Genomic DNA, 8,429 nt, shown 5'->3' on the forward strand with positions numbered 1-8,429 from the left:
CATCCGGGTCCTGCGGTGGCGTGTGCGCTGTCTCAGGGGAAGCTACAAGCCTGAAAAATGTCAACACTTGGTACTCAGCTTACTTCCGGCAGTTTTATTATTTGAGTACCGCCTGTTCTGATAATTAGACAAAAGTTGCACACTTTGATAACCATGCAGTAATTGGTGCATATGCTTCAGGAATAGTGCTTTACTGTCGGCCCGGGACCATCAGAGGTGCTGCGTCTTCAAAATCTTGCGTGCGGTTGTTATGCTCTTCTGACGTGGCCTTCAAGTAATATGCTACAATTATGAAATCTCCAAACAATATAAACTAAAAGAGCCACATTATGAAACGAATTCCGAAATTTACCGTGGTGGCGGTAGTGATCCAGGAGTTGTGAACAATCTTAATTTTTGTAGCGTTTTGTTTCACTTCGTCCGGCTCAAGGTCAATGAAATCTTGCAGATCCTGGTCAAACACCTGTGCAAAATGAGGCGGCATGTATAATGCAACAAGAAGAGCAGAGCCATCCTGTTCACTCTCTTGGTTTTTCTTTACAATATTTTCACTAAGCTACATTTTAGACTGTGGAGAGACTAAAAGGAAAGCGAGGCGCACAGAAGCACAGCACTCGTTACCATGAACCTGCAAGCATGATGCAGAGGAGATGTTAGACAGAGGACGACCAAGCGGATGACAGGCGGGAAAACACACACTGGGCCCGTCTTCCTGTTACCTGCTTCGTCGTCCTTAGATTGAAATTAACGTTGCCCGTTACAAGCTAATACCAGTGTGAATGCATCATTTACCTGCCTCCAGGTAACCTGGTCTTCCTACATGTTTTAACTTGCAGTACTGTCCTGCCGAAATAGTCTCTACTTCACCATTTCTCATACTAGTCTTCATATATTTCTATTTCGTCACTGTTCTCTGGCTACAGCATACCCGTCTAGCGACATGTGCGGTCCGAAACATCTCAACGTGCCAAATACTGAATCAAAACTCCCGAAAAAGTCGTCACAGCATTCTAATAGGTAAACTTACCGTCATCAAGCCAGGACTTACGCTTCTTATGTCAGCTATCAACCTCCTTCGCCGTGCCGTCGACGATTTTTGAAAGTCGCAGTGTTCGCGATTCCAGTGATAGGCGTCAGTGTGTGGAGATGGTGGGTGGAAGGGGGAGGGGGCAAAACCGGAGCTTTGCGTCCCCCCCTCTTCTGACGTCCCTGACTGCGCCTGTGACTGTGCCGGTACCAAAGTATGCGAGTCCCTGTGTCTATTGAAGTTCAAGTTAACATGTGGAACTTTCACTAATTGTTTATTAGTTAATTATGAAACTCAACAACTTATTTCATTTCATTTCATTTAGTTTATTTATTTCGTTCATACGTAACATGAACGCCGAGTGTCCGGCAAAAAGCAGCCTAGCTACTTGACTAAGGCTGGGCACCCGGTTGCAGTGCAGCAGTTGCAATAAACTAAGAAAGAAAAACATATAAGGAACAGAATGTTGTACACATCAGGTCATCCATAATACATTGGCGTCAACAACTTCAAAAACAGAGACTAAACGAAACAGGTCATGAAGGGCAACAAGTAACAACCAGTAACGATCAACTTGAGCGTGCCATTGATTTATACATTGGGTTCAGGGGTATCCTTCCAGACAAAATGGTTTATTAGTTGCTTACGACTTATGTGTTGTGTAAACAGATCCATGCCAGCATCCAAGAAGTCGTTTAACAAACGCGGGAGCGTCACTGTGAGCGACTGTAGGCCATATGATGTGCGAGAAAAAGGTACCATCCATTTGTTTGGGTCACGGAAAGGGTAGGCGTACCTCCTTTCATTCAAATTTGCGAGACCCAGGAAGTATGTATTATTGTACTTAACAGCTTTTAAAAAAGATTTACTAAGTAGGAACAAATGTAACTCTTTGATTGGGATCATGGCATACCGCCTGAAAAGTTCTCTAGTATGAGCATCAAAACTAACGTTTGCGATCATTCGAACTGCTTTTTTCTGCAGCCTGGATAAGGAGTGGATGTTTGTTTCTGTGGTGTTACCCCAAACTAAATGGCAATAGGTGACATGAGACATGACAATGGAGTTATAAATGTAAATCTTTGCAGATGTTGGAAGTAGGTTGCGATATTTTGTTAAAATACCTATACCTCTCGACATTTTATTCTGGATGTGTGTAATATGTTCGTTCCACGTTAATGTGTCACAAAATGTTACTCCTAGAATTTTTGTGGATTTTGACAAACCTATAATGTCATTATTTATTCGTAAGTCCAGCGCTACACTGCAACTGGGAACCTTATTTTTGGGTCGAAACAAAACCGCCTTTGTCTTATTTGTGTTTATAATCATGCCGTTATTCTTGGACCATAGTGCAAGTGCAGAGAGAACATTATTTGCTAGAGTGTTGAGTTGGGCAATGTCTTGGTGTGTGAGCAAAAGACTGACATCGTCTGCGTATATTATGTATTGAATATGTGGACTTATGTCAACAATGTCGTTGATATATGTGCAGAAAAGCATAGGCCCCAAGATGCTTCCCTGTGGAACTCCCACTTTCAGTCCGCACATCTCTGATGGACAATTGTTAATAACAACAAATTGCTTACGGTTGGTTAAGTATGATTCTAATAGGAGGTTAGCTTGCCCTCTAATACCATAGTGTTCCAATTTGCTAAGAAGTATTAAGTGATTGACGAGGTCAAAGGCTTTAGAATAATCTACGAATATTCCCAATGAGTATAACCTCATTTCGAAGTTTCGTATCAGGCTTTCTTTACAACTTCTTTACAACTCTTTACAACTTATGTTGTAAATTTCGTATACATCAGTGAGGAAGGCTGGATATGTAGTCTCGAGGGCTGCGCACAAAGTTTCAAGCGTTATGCTTCCTTCAGTAAACATGCAAGGAGACGCCACAAGCATTTCTTCACTGGCACTGAACAACGCACAGAGGATTTTGTGGTCGACCGTTTTTGCAGGACTACACTGATGCGACAGCGCTGACAGCAATTATTCAGGCGACGTGGAGGAAGAGATTCGGAATGAAAGACGCTCTGACGAAGAACCAAGCATGTGGAGCGCTATGGATCAATTATCCTTTCTCCTGCTCAAGTGGAAAGAAGCCGGGCAAATTCCAGACTCCACAATCACTGAGATATCGGAAGATTTGGTTGAATAGTTATTTAGATACAAGAATGAAATTTCGGAAGTCAGCGAAAACTCAATGAGGATCATTTCTAGCAGGCGTGAAAGAGAGAGCCACTGGAAACGAAACTTGGGGTTTGTAGAACCATCCACTGTCAGGCTGCCGCAGATACCAGGCACATGCGAAGCAGATAGCTATGCATATGTTCCCATCCTTGAACTGATCCAGTTGATTTCCAAAGTTCGCGATGAAAGTGACGGCATCTCGAAGCCACATTTGCTCAAGGACGTCTGTGATGAGCAATATGATGAGCATGAGCAATATGCACACTTTCACTAATTACAATGCAAGAATGAAGTCAAAGGGTATTAAACAATGGTAGAATACATAGGGAGGCGGGTTTTTCAAATATTTCGTAACTTAGTGAAGACGCACTTCGAGCTTGATGTGACATCTTTTGGCATTTCATGCATAAGCTATTCGCTGGTCATTCAGCTGCATCCTAGTTATGTCTTCCTCCCATTTCTTGCTTTTCCTTCTGCTCTACGTGTGGGGAACTGGTTCACCAACTGCTCTTGTTGTACACAGAGGAGACGCCCAAATGACTGCTCATTTAGGACTGTTAGCACAGCAAAGGCCATTCATCTTTCCTTTCTACACATGTTACGATACTTTGATTGGTTCAAGTGGTCCTGTAGTATAAAGCAACACGAAGTGATAGACACTGAGTGTTGTGCACTCAAAGTAATTGCATTCTAAAATACATATTCCAGCAATAAAGGGCCCATTCAAGAGGACCCACACCTGATTCAAGAAGGCCAACACCCAGTGCTTTCGCTCATTGAAACTGCCAAAACCCTATTCAAGACGTCTCACAACCCAGGGACCAGCTAGTCATATTTTTATATAACACTTTTAATCACACTTTTTCCACATTTTAATTGAGTTTAATTTTTTTAAGCGAGAACAGTGTACAGTCTCATGGTGGAGACCAAATATGCACCACAGTATTTCAAAGCAGCACACCAGGCCTCCAGTATTTTAACCTCTAGGGTATATCCACATTTCCAGGAAATAAATCCATAGATCGAGAAGTTACTCGTCAAAAAGAAATCGTTGCAAGTTAAGTTACCGTGTGAAAAATGTAACTAAGCTAATAACGAAATTCTTCAGCCTGAAATGTAACTCGCAGTTACGCAGTTACTTAAAGAAAGAACGAGTTACTTCCAGGTTGCTTCGGACACAAAATAGCACGACAGAGGTGCAGCGCGCGTGAGCAGTTGCCTGCGGAGGAGTGCAACACACTTAGATCGTTTTCGTTTATGTCCAGCAGTTCGAACGCTTTGCATCTTACTCAATGTGGGCGCGGAATGGTTCTGCAATGTCAGTGGTTCTAACTTCCTAAATAGAATACTGTCATTGATTGAATAATACGCGTTATGGCATAAAACGCCATGAAAGAACCGGAGAGAAAGCAAGAAAATATATGGACGCGAGTGAAAAGCGAATTAAAAGTAACTTGGAACTTAGTTACTTTGGCAAAGTTACCTGAAAAAGGAACGAGTTCCTCTGAAAGTTACCACGGCGCAAAAGTACCGAGTTAAGTTATAAGTTACAGTAAGTTACAGTAACGAGTTACCTCGAACTCTGAATAAATCGTATGGACATCTCTTGGATACAAAAAGAAGGCTAAAGTTCATCGCCTATAGATATTCATTAGACGTCGGACGGATGATCACGAAACTCCATTGGATATCAGATATCCAGAATTCAATATCCACTGGACATTCCTTGGACGTAGGTGGTTTACTGGGATAGGCAGGACCTTCACCGAAGCCGTGTGGACAAACTACACTCCAAGACCGGTGGCGGAGAAGTAGCGTATAAAGGCGTATGTTTTGCTGCTGTTGTTAACTCCCTGCAAGCCTTCTCCGCCACGCCACCGAAACATTAATAACAACAACAACAAAAAAAAAACGCAATAACAAGACGAAGAAAGTTTCTTTGTTGACTGTCTCGCGAAACAGTGTGGCGGATAGAAGCGTGGCGAATACCAACGTTGCCAAATTGGCACCTGTGTCACTGCTGCCGGTTGCATCACATCGTGAAACGGTCGCCGTGTTGGTGGTCGTTTGTCAGGCGAACGCCTCTGGTTTCGAGGCGGTCTCTCGATGCCTGTGACGCATTGTTGTGGACTAATGGGCAGTATGAACGCACCGTTGAGAACGTACAACTCTCACTGAAGTTGTCAGTCGGAGCATCCGTGCACAGTTGGCTTCCGCTGGTCAGTCATGAAAAGCCGGTAGGCGACATGCTGCGCATCGCATACACTGTCGAGCACGTTCACACAACGACCACGTTACCTGTACAACCACCTCCCGTAGTTGCCTCAGACGAAGAAAATGAAGTTCCGCCCGTCTATATCGCCAATTGATCCTTTACGTGATTGCGTTAATTTTCCTCCTTGCGGAACGTTTCTCTCTTTCAGGCTTAACTTGTGACACTCTGGCCTTCAACTGCACAGGAGGAACACTATGATCGGAATATTTCGGTTAACGAAATTCCGAATTTTGCGTAGCAGTAGGTGTTCCTTTGTGACCGTTTGAAGGTATAGCTTATCAGCGCATGTCTATGTTGCACTATTTAATCATCAATAATAAATTTTAAAAGAGGCACACGAATAGGTTAGAAACACGTCGTTCGAATGTAGAAGAGTGTGAACGAGCGTGTCACAAATCCTTTGGTTAATTGTAGAAATGCTTGAATGTCTGCACTGTTTTTCGTTGTTGTTTTTTTCGCAAACCTGTGTGCAGAGAGACTACTTGCGAAGCATAGATACCTCTTATGTGGAATCATCTGCGAACTTGCATTGTAATGCAGGAAAAACTGTTTTTCTTACCTTCATATTTTGCGGGTTAATGAACGCCTACTTTATTTTCTTGTGTGTGTGTGGGGGGGGGGGGGTATATGTTTATTTCTTGGAATCCTATATGTGTAGTAGCGTTGATAACTGCATTGTTTTATTTCTTGTGATTGTAATGTTGTAATGCACTGAGGGATATCATGTTCACTGCATCCTTCCACAGTGAGAATGAATGGATACCCCTGCACCTGAAGTTCAATTGAAGAAGTCCTTCTATGTTGAAGTGCCTCATCTACTACAGTGGCCTTGAAGTTAATCAGAGATTACTGCTCCTAGTACACGAATGTTACCTGCACTAAAATGCTTTGTCGTATCGGTAAACGAACAGCGTGTGTTGGCATGAGATTGTTCAGCTCAATGTCTTTTGCTATCGTATCTTATTTGCCATCGGGGCAATGCATTTTCATTCAAGCATAAACAATGGCATAATGTTCTTTTGCATTGCACATGCTTTCACCAACATCACCTGCAAGAGCTGCACGCAATTGCCCTTGCCTACAATTGTGTTGTAAAAATCCAGTAGCGTAAGAAAGCGGCCTGTCTGGTCAGAAATACACCCGCAGGTCTCATAGGTAGCAAACGTATTGGTGGTGTACATCGCCTTTGTGTGTCGTTGCCAACGAGGATGTGCTGAATTTGCTTTCTGCAGAGGTGTGTTAAGTCTGGTGATTGGAGGCATAGCTTATTCGCGACTCCAGTGAACTATAGTGAACTTCATGACATTTCAAGATGCGAAAAGCTCGCAGCGCCTCACCCAATTCTGCAAAGAAACTCGCAAGTTCCATCCCCTTGTTTGAGCATTCAGTAACATGGGGGATGAAGCAGCGATGAAGCGGGCGATGAAGCGGATGGAGCTTGCCGCCTGCGTTCACGCCTCGTCGTGACTCCATCACTAGTGGTGCGTATTAAGCTGGTTGTAAAGATGCTCTGGAATAGACTGCGCGAATCAGGCTCCCACTCTAATTCCGACGGGCATGAGGCAGGAATTTTACTTTAGTTCAACTTTACCTCCGGATTCCTATAAAAGACAAATAACTATAGAGATGATTCGTGCCAAAGCAGGAAGGGTGGGACGTCTCGGCGGATCCCTGAGAAGTCTCGCAACTGCTCTGGGAGGAGGGGTTGCAGAGGCCCAGAGCGTCTCGTTTAGCAGGCAAGAGTTACAGCAGTACCTGCCGAATGTAATCGAGGCACACTGTTTCCAACAGCACTGTCAAACAAACATACAATTAAGGTCTCATCCTGGTTACAATAGTAACTGATGTCAAATAATAAACATTTTTGACAAATAAATCGATCAAATAAATAAATGACATCTTTGGATGACGCTCACTGTGTGGGGCTGCTATATCACATATCCTGTATCGTATTTTCCTATTGTTTGTCAGACACAGACTTTTCAGTTGTTCTCTCATACTTTTGATGTCGATGAACCGTATCTTCAGCAGAAGCGGTGTTGTACGGGCCATGAAACAATCAATAAATGAGTGTCCAGCTTTCAATGTACATAAACATCGACACAGAAAAGATGCAGGGGACAAAGGTAAAACCCGTGTCTGGTCGGTCTCCGCCCATTTGGTCTAACGCCCTTTGATGGAAGGCGTTTGATCGAACGCCGTTTGGTCAAACGACTTTTGATCGAAAGCCGTTCGTTCGACGCCGTTTGTTCGAGGGGAGTTCAAAGCTCGTAGCGTGTCCTTAGCACCTCTTTTTCTGTAGCTTTTGACTCGAGCATACGGAGCACGCAACCAGTGTCCTCTACTCCTTTTATTTTTATTTATTTATTTATTTTGCTTTTGTTTCAGCTAAAGAGGGGAGACCACTGGTTATTTCCAGACCTTTGCCATCCACGAACAGCGCAGGCTTCTGGCTTTTTACTGCCTTCCTTCCGAAGGCAAAATAAAATTGGACTGAATTCAAGAGAACAATGCGGGAGTAATAATAGTTGGGTGTTTACGTCGCGAAACAACTGAGCTCATGAGCGACGCCACAGCGGTCGGTCTGTGGATTGCTTTTGGCCACCTGAGGGTTCTTTAACGTGCGACGAAAGCCCAGCACACGGCACCCCCTATTTAAGGTCCCTCGCAGAAGACGGCGTGTCTAAGCAATTTGTATCCTGCCACCAAGTTGCTGTCCTACTAGGCCGGGTTTGAACCCGCGATCTCGGTATCAGAAGGCGAACACGCTACCGACTGAGCCACCGAGGCCGGTAATAATGCGGAAATATCCGTCGAACCAGTAGGACACGTTTTGAAGAAAATGACCTCAGATTGATTGGGATCAGCCGATAGCGTGTGCTTCTTCTGGGCACCCTTTTCAGTGCTGGTGACAAATTTAAAAGCAACGATCCG

This window comes from Ornithodoros turicata, chromosome 1 (assembly GCF_037126465.1).
Source record: "Ornithodoros turicata isolate Travis chromosome 1, ASM3712646v1, whole genome shotgun sequence".
Classification (NCBI taxonomy): domain Eukaryota; kingdom Metazoa; phylum Arthropoda; class Arachnida; order Ixodida; family Argasidae; genus Ornithodoros; species Ornithodoros turicata.